A 16,031-nucleotide genomic window follows, 5' to 3' on the forward strand; every position below is an offset into this window, starting at 1 on the left:
TTTCATGAATTTTAGCAAAATTACCCAGGAAAATAAGGAAGAAATGTTGTAAATGCGGAAACCAGAATAATACGGATGAGGTAGCTGTTGATTTGTTTGACATTTGGTAGTCATTTTAGATAGAACCTTAGCTGTTATGAACTTCTATTTCACTTAATTACCATAGTGCTGATGATTCAATGGTGCTTTTTCAAATTTTATGTTTTATTGCGTGCCATGTACATAATTACATTGATAGCTTTTATAATGAGCCTATTATACATTTTACAAATAAGTACAAGTTGTAGGCCAAGACCAGCTTTTTCAAAAGCACTTAAGTTAAGTGACGTAACTTCAAAATTGCTTTCCCCAATCTGCCTTTCTCTATTAAAACAGTACTCATTTCCCAAAATGACAATTTTTCTTATAGACTGAACAGCCCTTGAGTGACTTCCTCTGGCAGATTTTACTTCAAGTAAAGGGAAAAGACAATTCACACTTATAAACGTAGCCGAAACGCCAGCTTTTTTTAAAAGCTCTTGTTGCTGTTTCTTTGCAAGTTTGTCAATGCCAGTTGGTTTCAGCACATATTTCTCGAGAACTCCGGGATCACTCCTGATCTCTAACTCTCTAAAACCAACGGCCGATCCTAATTCAGAAGAACCACCATTTCCCCGCACATCTGCTCTAGGTAATTACCTGGGATTACCCCATCCCCGCTGACCCATAATTATCTCCCAAGAAATAAGATCTCGGCCAGAGACTTGATCGACACCGATGCTTGTCCAACCAAGGGTGGTAATCTACTGCGTATCCCGGGATAATCAACTCGATAATGGCTTTTTACTCGGGGAAACGCGGTTGACATTTTTGCTAACAAGGCAATTTCCCTGGCTTTGCAAGGTCCAGTGGCTGCCATCAATATTGATAGGGAAGTTGACAGTCTCAACATACACATACAAATGGCATCATCCGAGAGAAACATGTATATGGAGGAGGCAAGGTGATAGAGGTGAGTTAAAGTTCACAACATGGTGCAAAGTTATAAGAGCCCTACTTAACTTGTCCATATCCATTATACTTCTAGTTACTAGTATAGAGTCAGCATAAGCCAATATCAAAGAACAGTAGAAGACTAATGCTCATATCTCTGTCTCAAAACTACTATGTCTGCCTTGATCAATGATGTCAAAACATGTTTCAAGCACTCTTGCCTTTCCCCAACCTAGATCATGATCTTTTGTGCATCTTCTTGTACTTAGGAAATTAACATTTATAACTTTGTCACCGCCGTCACGTGGCACAAGTTATACTAGGGTCACAATTTCAAACCGAGGCTTGTCCAGAACGAAAAATAACAGCACAAGTCAGGAAATATACAAAATTATCCTCGTGACTAGTTCTTTTACCTCATGTGTGTGTATTGTAGTCTTTCAATTTTCATATAAAACTTTTCCTTCATGCGAACTGGCCGGGCGTCAGTCTGAAAATGTGACCCTACCATTACTTGGAACATCTTCATCGATGCCCACTATCTGCATACCGCTACTTTCCCAATAATGAGTGACGTAGATTGAAAATTAAAAGGTTTGTGCACTGGAATGGGAACAGCATAGCAATTAACCCTTGCCAATGAGTAACACTTCAACTTAAAACCTAAATGCCCACAAAAGAAGTTAGAATTGAGCCTCAACAAAAAGTCAATTTCATACAAGGAACACATTTCATGTTTGTGGCCGTAGTCTCACGAGGTTCAAGAATTTATCACGTGGCAGTTAAGCACAAAGTTCAGTCGAATTGCCCTCCATTTTCCATGGGAGCTGTTTTACTGCCTTTTCTTCATTCACTTTGACCTTTATTTTATAGTACAAGCTAACTAAAGTGAGGGTACCTCCTCGTAACGCAGCGAAAAGTTATGGCCACAGATTGATGATTCTCTCCTTGGTGCTGAAAGCCCGGTTATTGTTCTATTTATGAATGTCACTGGAGATTGGCCTTGAATTTTGCGAGGTTTTGACTATAGGTCTCATCAATGTATGTAAATTTCTTTGGCAACAACAATAGCAGCCCCGTTAACATCAGGTTCTTTGAGAATTAATCTTAAGCGAAAGTTTTAGGGCTTTCACAATTATTGCATACAGGTAGTGATGGCTTTTTTGTGTTTTGGGTGATTGCTACTATACAAAGCTTCCTTATTGGACCATTACTTTTGTGGTAGACTACACTTGACATAACAGTGTACATTTAACAGAATGAAAGTCTACACTTTCAGCTTTCAGGTCATATCCTCTTTAGACTTTAACAACGGTGAAAGCACCTCTTCCAATATAGTGGCCAGTCAGTACCTTTTGTCTGAGCCTCGGTGCAAGTGCCATTGACCAATTCCATATCCTCATCAAGTCCTGTTATATCACTGCACTGCCTAAAACATTCATAGAATTACTTCCATAAGTTCTGCTGATTGACTGACAGAGTAGCATTTACCCTCATGCTGATCCCCTCTAGATAGGGATATGGCCCCAGTTCAGAGGCCATTACCACTCCCTGCCCTTTGCAGTTGGCCTTTTCCATAAGAGCTGCTATTCCCCGGACAACTTCTGGATTACTTTATAACTGCTGTCTGTGCACGATAAAAGGGAAGGGTTTTCCAGTCATGAAGGTCACCTTGCGGGGTAATCCGGGAAAATCGGCAATCTGTGACTGTCGGATTAGGCCATAACGCTCGATGACTGGACGCACGCAACTTCGGGGAACTTCTTTACGGCCGGACACACCCATATCATTTCAAGATGTTCACATGTACAAGCTACAATGGCCAGTCTAAATCATAAACGGCTGGTTACTGTGATTCAATGTGGAAAAAAACTGCATCATCATACAGTAGTAAAGAGAAAGCATCTTTAGGGAACTTCTTAATGGCTGGACACACCCATATCATTTCAAGATGTTCATACGTACAAGCAAGGATGACATCTTACATATTGCGGACAATCTTAACTACATTCCAGATATGCAAACATATAAATGTAACAGTGACTATTTTGTATGCATGTGAAAAGTTCGACTTTATAAAAATTGTGGGGAAATTCTTCACAGCTGAACACACCCATGCCATTTCAAGATGCTCACATGTACAAGCAATGATAGCCACTAAGTGGTAAACGGCTGGTAGATGCTGTGAGATAGTGTCAATGTGAAGAAAAATATCCATCATCATACAATAGTAAAGGAAAATCATTCCACAGAACAATATTGTGTACAATCATGATTATATTATAGATATACAAAAGTACAAATGTACCAGTGACTATTTTGTTCCACTGTGAAAATTTTCACAGTAACTTGTGATGGCACAACTGTAAGTGTTCCCGAGACAAGTATGAAGTGATTATCCTACCAGCAGTGGATTCTACATTCTCAGACCAGCTGAAACAAATCCAGTTACTGTCCTTTTCTCCACAAAAAAAAGCAAATACAACAAGGACAAGTAAATCTAAATCCAATAATTGATAAATCAAGTAGTACAAAATTTTTCTTCAGAATTCCTCCCGAAAATACACGTCCATCAAACACATGATTTACCCTGTTTACATCAATAGCTCAACTGCCCGTACCGCCCAGCGAATCTAACATCCAATATCACCTGAGCATCCCTAATCATTTTTCCAATGTTGAAAATTAATGCGACCGAAGGTCAGGCTAATCGCAATGAAGCGTTCATGTTTCTCATCAAAAGTACTGTATGGTAGAGAGACGTACCTTCTCTCTGCGACGGTCGGCGTTGTGGCTGGTGCTACTCGCTGACTCAGGGCTGCTGGCAGCTCCAATCCTCTGACAAACACCTGCACAATATGATCCTCTTACGTTCCCACCTGGAAATAAAACCGGAGAAGCTCTTTAGAAATCTAACCCCGCCATTGGGTGAATCTAAAATCTCCTCTCATGAATAATTTGAGACGGTAAATCCGACCTTAGTGAGATAAAGCGTTGGTGACCCAATACAAGTGAAAGAAAAATAGGCGAGCTCCTCAATCTTTGATCTTGTCTAACGGTAATGGCTCTCTATTCCCACGAAAGTAAACAGTTTGCCCGTATCTTCAGCTATCTTCGGGGAGTAATTTCGGCAGTGCCGGCGTGCCACCCCAGTACGGCAGGAGAAAAACGTTACATTATTGAAGTGATCATTACCAGTGATAATAGGCTCCTGTCGCCCGGCCGAGGAAACCAATTTACTGCCCCATTTTGGCAGTAACGGGAACAAGAAACTTGGCAGACAATGTGATAACATCATTTAGTGCCTCAGCTGGAACGTTTAAGAGACATCAAGATCTTTCAAGTCGCGTGAAGACTCGGGCCGCTGCGTTAGGATCTGATGCAATTTGGAGGTTCAAGGTTGTTAACTTCTCTCAGTTTTGTCTTTTTTTAGAAAGTCTGTCGAAAAAGAGACCTCATCTATTTACTTATCTATCTTCTTTAGAGTACATTTGCCATTTTGAAAATACACAGAGCTCATATTTCAGCCTGTTTCTCTGTGTCTTTCGAGAGGAAAGTTTTTTGTCATCTTTTCATGGCCACTTTGATGGGATAAGTCTACAAAGCTGAAAAAAGACCTTAATGTAAATCCAGCAAAATACTAATGTTCACTGTACATATGAGCCATACATCCACCAACAATTGATAATAACAGTAGTAATCAAATAGAATAAACTTCTGTTCATTTAGCACACTCAAATCAGACAACACCAGGCTTAAAACTTTGTCTCAGTCATACCAACTTCAACCGAAGACCGTTCCTTTCAAAATGTGTATTGAAGGCAGTCCAAAAACGGAGGCTCTTAAGACCACATAGGTCATTATCCACCTTTCCTGAGTGATCAATAAGCTAACGATCATTAGAGAAAATTGAATAGGCCTTCCTGGGCATTACACTAATTGAAATTGGTTTCCCCCAGAATAGGAGCCCGTCCAAAATACAGCATTGTTATTGCCATCCTGATAGCCTTCCCTGTCCCATCACCATGTTTAAAGCAGAGCGGTGATTACCGCGGACGATGAATGGAACGTTGGGATTTCATTCCGGCGGGTTACAGTTTCGTTACAGATTGAAGAAAACGCACCTTGTTAACTGCCAAGGAAAAGGCGAATTTCCCGTGCCGGGCTGCGGCCCAATTACATTTGGAGCAATCACGTTGTAGGCTTGACTCAAATGTAGGATTTTGCTACACACTGAACGTCCTATTCTATTTGTCGAAAGCATATACCTTAAACTTTGTTCTTTTCCTGTGTATCAGGGCTCTACAAAGATCATTCTTTTCAGAATCAAAGAAAAGACACTACCAGACAAAAGACCAGCTTATGTAGATGTACATGTACATAACATCCTCTTTCATTAAATCCAGAGCTGTCTGCAGCTACAATTTTTGTTGTTAACTCTACCATCTGTAGTGCAGTAGTAATCTGTATCTGTATTAACATATATAGCCGGTATAACCGCCATTAGGAAATACAAATTTTTGAACACATCAATCCTTGGCTCAGATAACTCTGGTCGTAAAAGCATGAATATTTCTAGTCTTCATCTAAGCTGGCATTAGATACTTATCAGTCGGTACATCCACAAGTCTGTTAGTCATTTTGTCTGGACGTTGTTCTTCTGTCTTCAAGTGACATCCATTGCAGATCTGCTTTCATTTTGGTAACACTAGCACCCCTGTCATACTTATTCGTGCAGAATCTGAGTTGTTTGTAATATGTTGGAAATGCATAGTTGCAGTGTCATAAATACAAGGTGGAGAGGTCACAGCAGAAACCACAAAATTAAAACCATTGCAAAAGATTAACAGTATCTGTCAACATGTGTATGAGTAACCGCTGCACTTTCAACCCCATTTTGAGAGGTTCCTTTCAACTGGATGTACTGATTACCTGACTACCAGTAATGAAAACTGATATCTACAGTGGGAATTTGTTGTGTGTACATTTCCTAGTGATGAAACATACGTCATGGTAACATATGGAACAAGGACTTGTAACATGACTGTAATGTTCAAAACCACTCCTGAAAGGACTGATAAGTTCATACATGTATGTGGCCAATGAATAAATATTTGGCTGATAGAGTAATTTTCTTTTTTATTTCCATGCCAATACATCCAACAAGGAGGGCTAATGTCTACCCTGGGGCTAACACATTTAGAATTGTCCACATTTAAATGCCTTGCATTAGGGTTTTACCATGGTCAATATTGACCGACAGAGGCCATATACATTAGGTCTGATTACTTTGTAATGGATTTCGTATAATGTAGCAAGCCCTTTTTTTCTAGACAACCAAACAATCGTATTTTGGCATAAGCTTTGTGCCCTGGTAATGCTTGAGAATATCATCTAATTTAAATTAAAACCCATATCACACATTCAGGACCTTTCCACGGCTTTACTCCAAACCACTTCCCAACTAAGGATGGGAGTAGCCTGGAATCCATCCTATTCTAGTTCCAGTTTCTTCCTCTGACTGCATCCGAGCAGAATATGACTTTCCCGCCGATAATTCTTTTAAATCTATGGTCAATCGACGCAGACGACTTGTAAACACAAGTGGGCAACCTCTCCAACCATCTCCTAACCCCGGATGACCTTGCTCAACACCAACTCCCAGCTACAAAAATAAATGTATGGTCTGGAGAAAGTCATGAGGCCATGGTTGGCTATGTGTGACAGGGGCTTAACTCCCAACAAATGGAGAAGGTTGGGAGGCCATGGTCAGCTATGTGTGACAGAGGCTTAACTCCCAACCATGGTCTGGAAAAAGTCAGGAGGCCATGGTCTAAGCTATATATGACAAGGGGAGCTTTTCCTTTAGCACACTGAAGCAGCCTTTTGGCATTCTCTATTGGTTACAGAGTTAAGCAGCAGGGAGAAGGTTAACAGATAGGCCACCATCAGATGTGTCAGCTCCAGTTTTTCAGTTGTTGTCAAGTGTATCCTTTACTGCTTCTCTATGTTTGATCTTCTCCTGCTAACACACCAACTTCTGCTGTCCTGACACATATATTTTATACATCTGTGCTCAGCTGTTTTTCAAGACAGCTCTTCCAATACTCTGCAGTCGCGATAACTCACAGGAAGCTTAGCCTGCAATAAAATCCACCCCCGTGACTACTAAGACATTTCGTCTAATCTGCTGGCCAAACAGTTTCTATGGTCCATTCTTCCACCAAAGCCCTGAAACACAACATTTCTGAAGAGATGTTGCGTGGGCAATTTTTGGTTGTGACTGTGACTAGCCAATGACCTTGGAAATCTGTCAGGACGACACACAACGAATATTACTTTGAAGAAACTGTTTGGAAACACATATATGCTATTCCTGTCAATCCACACCGGCCCGGATAGGAATACTATCAAGTTAAATCTGGCGTAGACTTCCATGTACGTCGATGAATGTTAGACATCCAGGTAGTAAGATTCACAAGATAACAGACTTCCATGTAGAAAAAAGGTCTGACTATAGTCTCAAGAGATCAGATGTCTATATATACTGGCACCAAACTCGAGATTAAATCTTGCCCAAAGCCAATTTTGCACTGTAAAATCCTTCATCCGATTCCAGCTCACACAGAGTCGAAGAATGTATCTGACAAAAAAGGGCCCTGGTGCTAGATACTTGAATGATAACCCCGTCCAGGACCACTACTTTTACGTATCATCATATAGCCAGACAACCTGGACCAATGAGAAGGCTGCATTTCATCATAACCACTGGTTGTTAATACTCCATATACAGTACTGACCACTAGGGGTGGATTCCGGTTCGCTGGACCTGATTCGGACCTATATAACATCCAAGAACCGAGTCCAAAAAACCTGAAAGCCAAAACTGAGTCCAAAAAAACCTGAACAAAGTACAAATATATTTTTCTATTTTGTTTGATGAAAAGTGTTTCGAGTCTCCCTTTGAGAACAAAAGGCATATACAATATAAAATAAGTGCAACATTCAAATATTAAATACTGGTTTGCCTTAAAAGTCTTCTCACCAAGAAACTTTTATAATCATGCATGTCAGTCTTAATTCGCTATGCTTAATATTGGTTTAATAAAACAAAACATATGAAGTAGACAGGATCAGGTCCAGGTTCAGGTCTGGACCTGAACCTAAATCTCTGGACCTAAACCTGGACTTGGACCTTATTAAGCTGAACCGGTATCCATCCCTACTGACCACTTATTGCAAGGTTTCCGTTGGCAAAATTGGTGGTTCTTTCGGTGGTTAAAGGAACCGCCCGTGCCTTACGACACCGTATATACATGTACACCTCAGGGTGGTGATATTTTCCTATATTCTACACTGAAGACCAGGAATTAAAGCAACTTTTCCATACTCCCTAAATGTCTACCAGATAGTCTGTATTGATATGTATGCTGTGGGACTATGGCAATATGGACAGTGTAAGCAGCAGTACGACTACAATTTATAGACTTCCTACGGTCAAATAGTTACACATTTTCTACATGTGCATCAGTCTGATGAGGCATGATGGAGGGGCTCTTTACATGATACTAGCCTGCAAACATGAACCAGTGTAGTAGGAAATCACACCGACCATTAGAAAAAGCCACCGCCCTAAACCAGCCATTACCATACCCCATGTACCTACAGAACAGAAGCCTGTCTGGAGGCTACTTTTTCCTGCGCTAGAATCATGTTTACAGATTTACTTATGGAAGCACTGTGCTGACCAGTGGGATGCACATGCAGGGCTGTCTCCAGCCTTAAATTTGTTGTTTGGGAGCCCATGTTGTTACTTGCCATTACTAAATCTGCCATTTCTATTAAGAAAATACATTTTCAATTTTTTGTCATTAAGTTTAGATTTCTTTAACAGACAGGATTTAAGTTTTGTCCGTCCCAAGAAGCAAATTTCTGTCCCGGGACAGAGGGAGGGACGGGTCCAGCTTTGCGTACATGTAATAAAAAAATTGCAGTGGCATGCTGATGTGCCAAAGAAACTGGTTAGAATGTTGTCACTGCAATCAACGGTTCTAAAAAAACTACTGTAGTGTAAATCCCTTTTTCTCTTTGACTTATACATTTCGAATTCCCGACACTCAGAAACACCTCACAAACATCCTTTCCCTTTTTGACACAAAAGTAAGTTTCCATGAAAAAAGAATGAACATGCAGTAGCGTTACCAAATGTGAAAACTCTACCTTTCCAAACTTTCTGTACACAGGAAGAAGTTATCAAAAACCAAAGTAAACTTGTACTTCTTGCCGCAGCAATGCTGTGATAAGTAGCGGAAGAAACCTAAAGATTTCTCCGCATGAATTATACATGGCGAGGTTTCCTCCACTCCCCATCCGTCTTGTGGCAGGGTACTAATGGCTAAGATAGAGTTTCCATCTAGCCTGAAATTACTTGGAATGGGAGTCTTCAATTTTCCTGTGGAAAGCAGTGGGGCTCGGCCATTGATTGGAATACACACTACTTAACCAGAGTTATCGGCATTCACGGTTCATTTGCGCTAAGAATAATCTTGAACGTGTAATAATTACTCACTGAAAACGCACCCAACCAAGCAAAGAGGGAATCTTGGCACTAGTAGTTACAGGAAATGTTAAAACATACTGCGTATGCATACATGTAAGCCATATTTCATCTATGATATCAAAACACTTTCAGCTAATAAGAATCCATTAACAATGTCTTAGAGTCAAAGATTGAATAGAACTACCTTTTCTTAGTTTCTATTCTACAGCTAAGTCAACATCGATTCTGAAAATTCAAGCGACCTGTTTTCTTAAAAGGGTTTGCCACCCAGAGATTCAATTATCCAAAGACTGACATTATTATTGACTGAAAACAACTGTTAGAAACAGGGCAGATGAGCATCTCTCTTAACGACACATGTAGTCCTTTTACTACACAGTTTTGTCACGATTAAAAAGCTACCATGAGTGGACAACAGCTTTCGTTATGGCCACTTTTCAGGCACGGCCAGTGACGGCAGAAACATAGGAAAAGCCAGTGAAATCCTTGTTAGTAAGGACTGAAGATGAAAGTGCAGCATGACATGTACAACACATTGATAGATTGTGCCATTAGCGAACATGGCAGTTTTGGAGTGCATATGATGGTGCTGCTACGAACGAGTAGCTTAGTACATGTAAATTCCTGTCAATCACTGGAACAAACCAAAAGCTTCTTCAATTCATCATAGTTGTATCAAACTCAAAGGACTAAGTCTGCAAAAAAAGGAAATCTTCATTGCATTTTGCTTCTTTAACTCTTCATAGCTATATCAAGGAATAACTCAATAAGTCTGCATAAAATCTTCATAGCGCTTTGGTGTTCGAAACAGCAGTTGAGAAATCATTTGGTTCTTAAGTAAAGTCAGCACTTTATTAATATTACAAATGGTGCAGACCAAAACCTTTGTTAATTCATCATAATTGTATCAAAACACTTAAGAAATGGAATAAATCTGCATACAATCTTCATTGCACTTTGATGAACAAAACAGCAGCTGAAAAATCATTTAGTTCTTAAGTGAAGTTGGCACCTTCTTAACCTTCTCCTTGCTGCCTAACTCTGTAACCAATAGAGAAAGGGGTACCAGACTGCTACTTCAGTGTGCTAAAGGTAAAAAATGATGCAGCCAGCGAAGGGTGTGTAACTGGGATTTAAGACATAAACAAGGAAGAGGCTGGTAGCCTTGAAGTTCCTTGCTTGCCAGAGGCTTTGCCACTTACATCAACACGCTGTAAAGTCTCCCCACACCTGTGAGCAACAGCCAACAAATCTAATGCGACACCTGATAGATGGCTGGGATCACCTGCCAGCTGGTGGGAGGATCACACTTGAGCTGTCCCCGGGCCATCCCCCTGTCAGAACAGAGGTTGGGGGAGACTGTAATTTAATCATTGGACGAGACATGAAGAGGCAAGGCAAGTCTAGTGGAAGAATCCTGCTCCTATTTCATGCCGGGATAAACTTTCGCACCTGCAATCACCGAAAACTATCCGTCACAGGCAGTACGTCTAAACGTGTCGCGCGCAACATGTGCGAACGATTTTACAGATTGTGCACAATTAAACTGCTGTGATGAATGCAAATACTGAACATGCACAAATGTACAGTCAAAACCGCCCAAGAAGACCATTCAATCGGGGGCCGACAAAATCTGGACTACTATGTGGACAGGTGATCACTATAGACAAGATTGTCAATGCTCGTGTCAAAGAGAAAAATTATCTAAGTAAGGAACCGTCAAAAAGTGGCAACAATGGCCAAGTAGTTTTTGCGTAGAGGTGGTCACTTGTACAAGTTTGTATGCAGGAAAACAACCCATGTCTATTTATCTAATGACTTGGCAAAAAAAGAAAAAGACCCTTTAGATCTCTTCATACATACTAAAGAGCGAGGCCAAGTGAGGCCGAGTGAGTGGCATTACATATTTATGAGCGATCCCGGAGCACATGTGAAATTGTACTATATTACATTGCATAAGTTGCAATCAATAGACATGATTGTGTTTCCTGGTCTTTATACTGACCCTTGGTCGGCACAAACAATTTCATCTTGGAGGCGGGATAATTGGCCACCATTGCTGGTGGCTACAATTATTCATACTTGGACTGTACCAACTGCTGCAGACCAAAAGGGGTGATGTTCGGATACAGAATTCGAAAATGTACCAGTTCGGTAGTCTGAACTTATTTTTTTTAAATTACACTACTTTTCACTTCTATAAATTGTCGGTTATTGGAGCCCCATGAAAACTTCTTTTCCCTCTACTACGACATTAAGTCCCAGCGGAAATAAATACAAAGTATGTATGGAAGAAAAAGTAGGCATCGAAGTATACTGTATCAACACACCAGCTACCCTGACTTGTACATTGTAGCTCTCAGAACTCATGTACATGTAATTTCTCAAAGAAAAAGGTAGTTTCGCAGTAATTTCCTGTTACAACATATTCAATCTCCATCAAGGTTATTTCCGAACATATTGTTCTGTGATACATGTACGTCATGGAGCAAACATTCTCTTGAAAACAAGTTTGACATAACATATATTTGGAAACTAGAATCAATAAGTTAAAGTTCACCATACTATAAGTTACATAATGATTTTAATTAAAAAGTTATGGAAAAACACCAAGGAAGATAATGAACCGGAAATGAAAAATGTTCCCGACAACATCTTTACACAAGTTCTGTTCGTACACACACCCCAAATTGCTTTTCATAGCTTCCGCACACACTGAAATGGGAAATGCAAGATAAAGCATCTCTCCATCCTTCCCACACACAATGGTTGATGGAAATCCGTGCTGGCGTCAGGCATGAAATTTCGGCGCACCTATATGAGAGATAACCCCGTGACCTTCTGGTGCTGAGAGCAATAAACCGGTGGTGCCGGCTGCTATATAAATGTCCCTCTTGATCTGCCGAATGAAGCCATAGCCGGCAGAATTACCATATTTACATCGTGCACGCCTTGATCTCTGCTGCTCCGCATAAAACACCAAAGGGCGAAAACCCAAAAGTTTCATCGGGGACATGAAATGTGATCGGCCTCGTGACATACAATATATTGGCACTCCTTCCGTGATTTAGCATGCCCGCTCTCAACATGCTTCCCAAGTCGTAAACAAGGCTTTTCATACGGTGTACCTCCTCGCAAAATGGGACGGTTTAGAAAGCAATAAAGCCGGCATACATCTACGCGAGCGTCTCAGCTGCCTTATATAGGATTATCTTGCTTTTACTCACCTTTTTACAGACATAAATAGGGCCCATTTCTGCTGAGCCCATTTCATTTGATAAGGAACGGTTGTCGACTTTTACGGCTCCTTTTCCAATAAAGAGGGGGCTCGGATACATCAACTGTCACCGGACCGTCCCACCATACAGGCGGGTCCCGCGACTTTAACTGTGTTGTTTACGTCACCTTAAGTTAAGGAAGGTACATTCTAAAAAAGGGTACAAGCTTGCTTATCAGCCGATGATTTCAGCCAATTACACGTGATCTAAACTTTCTGAAACTATTTTCATTGATAAGTGACATCTACAATATCATTGTCAATCAAGTTATCATAACATAACATTTTTTACCTTTTCAAAGTTACACTTGTAGGATATCTAAAATTTCCATATTTCAATACGTTCACGTATTTTCATTGGCAAGAAAGTAGCGTCACAGTTCAAAGACTTTATACTGTATATACATACATGCAATATTACATCCCTGACAGAGATAGATGTTAATTTGATACCTACTATAGATACAATCTGCCTTTAAAATGGGTAAAGCAATAAGAATTTGAGTTTGAAACACATGCACAGATAATAATCCAACAGATATGGGGGAAAATATCACTTCCTGTAATCAAAAAGATATGATAATGAGGCGATAATTAGTGGGTAGAAAATCAATTTTGCATCATCGTCAGAGTCTTCATAAAGAATGGATGATGCTCCCGGCATCCCCGGGGATGGCACATCTTCCAAATTGATTTACAGGTAGGGAAATTAACAGGTTCATATCCTGTGACCACCAACACTGTTCACTTGGGAAATAACATTCCTAGTATCCTCCGAATAAGGCATGTGTAACACTCCCATGTGTAGAAGACTAGAAGGCCTCAAGTCTTATTATACATACCTTATAAAATAATAAATATTCAATACCATTGCCATTGTTTTGTTTGTCTATTTGTTTGTTTGTTTTGTATGACTAGTAGTACCTCGAACCAGTTTTCTTGAATGGGGACATCAAGAATGTCAACACGGGAACAATGGGTTCTTCTACTCCACTCAGCCCTGTCCTCCATCAGTGAGGACCAGTAAACTGTTTATAAGCGCAACACACTAGTTTTGTACAGTAAGTACAAGCTGTATAAGACCAGACTGTTAGGTTTGATTCATTCACACTGGGATGAGCCCACACTCTTTTCGGTAAGTGTGGTGGGTTCTTTATTGTGCTTGTGGTATGGCTCTCCTCAAACACGGGCAAAACAGCTTTGCGTCTCATCCGAGTGGTTTCCAACCTTCAAAAACCAAGGACATTCAATGTCACTTAGGGTAGGTGTCGTATACTATAAATAGGCCGATCACACCTGCTGTTGGGGTGGCACCTCAGCGCTCGTGAGTGCGACTCGCACACAATATGTATGCAACCAGTTTTTTGAGAATGCGACTAGATTTAAAATCACGGTCGCACGGTGCGACATTCAATGTAATGTCCTTGCAAACACTTAATATGTACCTCCTGCAGCAAGCTTCATCTTAAGACATTCAATATGAGCAGCTGCCATGTTTGATTTGCTGCACCACCTGAAGACATCTGGGAGGGACTGCAACATGGTGAACAGACATTACATTCTGTATGAGATCCCCAGGCCTTCAGAACCCTCGAAATGGGTGGTTTATACCGGTTTGCTTCTGCCGAACATTCGAGTATAGTTCCTCCATTTCCTCCATTTCCGTCTCTCCATTTTTTTCTGTCCCACTCATTGTTTGAGTCACTGTTGTTAATTTTCATTGTTAAATCTGTCACTTAAAAAAAAGGATTTTCAATTTCATGTCATAGTTCCTATTTCTTAAACGGACAGGGTGAATTTTTTTTCAGGCCCAACAAGCATATTTCCGCCCCGGAATGTAGGGACGGGTACTGGAGTTAGCCAAGCTCCATTTACAGTTTAGGTACGCAGCCCTACTCGCGACTTATCACAACCAGCAACCTCTTGGAAAGTGTAGTTAGAAACCTGTCTTGAACTACAGCGATAGGGACAAGTGAGCTTCAATAACATGTGGTCGTTCAACAAAATTAATGTCATGTACGGTTCCGATTATACCTCAGAAGTTACAGCTCTTAACTCTAACATTAGAGGTTTTTTGCATGGAAAAAAAGGTGGAATTCATATTCACACAATTTGTAGATTGTGGACACCTTAGTTTCTTAAGGTGCGGCCTTTTTCAAATTGAAATTGCCTCTTAGGGTAGGTGTCGTATACTATAAATAGGCCGATCACACCTGCTGTTGGGGTGGCACCTCAGCGCTCGTGAGTGCGACTCGCACACAATATGTATGCGACCAGTTTTTTGAGAATGCGACTAGATTTAAAATCACGGTCGCACGGTGCGACTATCAAAAATTAAGACCTGCACCTAGATAATAGGTGCAGAACATAAGCGGTAAGCTGAAAAATAAACATTAGGTATTCAAACGCTACCGCGAAAATCGCCGGTGAATTTTCCATCTTGTTCCCACACCCGCGGTACAAAAAATGTCCGTTTCAAGTAGGTATTCCAACGACGCTACCGCGAAAATCGGCTAACTACCGCATGGCGATCGGTAAATTTTCTACCATCTTCCTACACCCGCGATACAAAAACTATTCGTTTCTACAGGCAAAGTCACCCAGGAAAATAAAGAATATAACTTTCTCTTTCTCGTGATGTGTTTATCTTGTAAAATGTTTCAAACGCCAGAAATTTACCGATGAAAACGGCGCGGCGTAGCGCGCGGCCGTGATTCAAAACATGGCCAATTTCACTTCCGCCTGCGTCTTAGACCGCAGCAGAATGAGCCGATTACGAGCTTTGAATTGGTACCTGGAACAAAGGGAAAATTTATTTTTTGAGCATTAAAATTTGATTGTAACGAACTCTTTAATGATAAAAATTATCACCTGAATTTTTCTTCTTCTTGGTCTTGGTGTCAAAATGACGGCAAGAAACAGGGCTACGTTTTGATGTAATCGACATGTTTATATCATGCACACCGGCGAGGCGGCAAGCTCCTTTTCCCGATGGAGGTGGCCCTGTGATTGGATGGTCGCGCCGCGCGGTCCTGACGCGCGAAATTCGGACTAGATATTTGACTGGGCTGGCACAAACAGATCATTTTTGATACTATTGAGCAAGAATTTCAACGTTAGAATATTAAAGCATTTTTGATTGTTTGTAGACAGAGGGTGGGGGTGAAAAAAAATGCCAGTAAAAATGTTTTTAGGGTTGAACTTAATGCCAGCAGTGAAGTT

The 16,031-nt window shown here is 40.7% G+C and overlaps 1 protein-coding gene across 3 annotated transcripts in view; it reads right to left on the minus strand.

The window, feature by feature from the left end:
• Nucleotides 1–16,031, minus strand: part of LOC136428836 (heparan sulfate glucosamine 3-O-sulfotransferase 5-like) — a 101,868-nt gene that overhangs the window by 69,328 nt on the left and 16,509 nt on the right. For all 3 annotated transcript variants that reach the window (XR_010754664.1, XM_066418618.1, XM_066418619.1), the window contains exon 2: nt 3,739–3,851. The gene's annotated coding sequence lies outside the window, so the exon portion shown is untranslated. The remainder of the gene's footprint in view (nt 1–3,738; nt 3,852–16,031) is intronic.

This window comes from Branchiostoma lanceolatum, chromosome 2 (genome assembly GCF_035083965.1).
Source record: "Branchiostoma lanceolatum isolate klBraLanc5 chromosome 2, klBraLanc5.hap2, whole genome shotgun sequence".
Taxonomy (NCBI): Eukaryota; Metazoa; Chordata; class Leptocardii; order Amphioxiformes; family Branchiostomatidae; genus Branchiostoma; species Branchiostoma lanceolatum.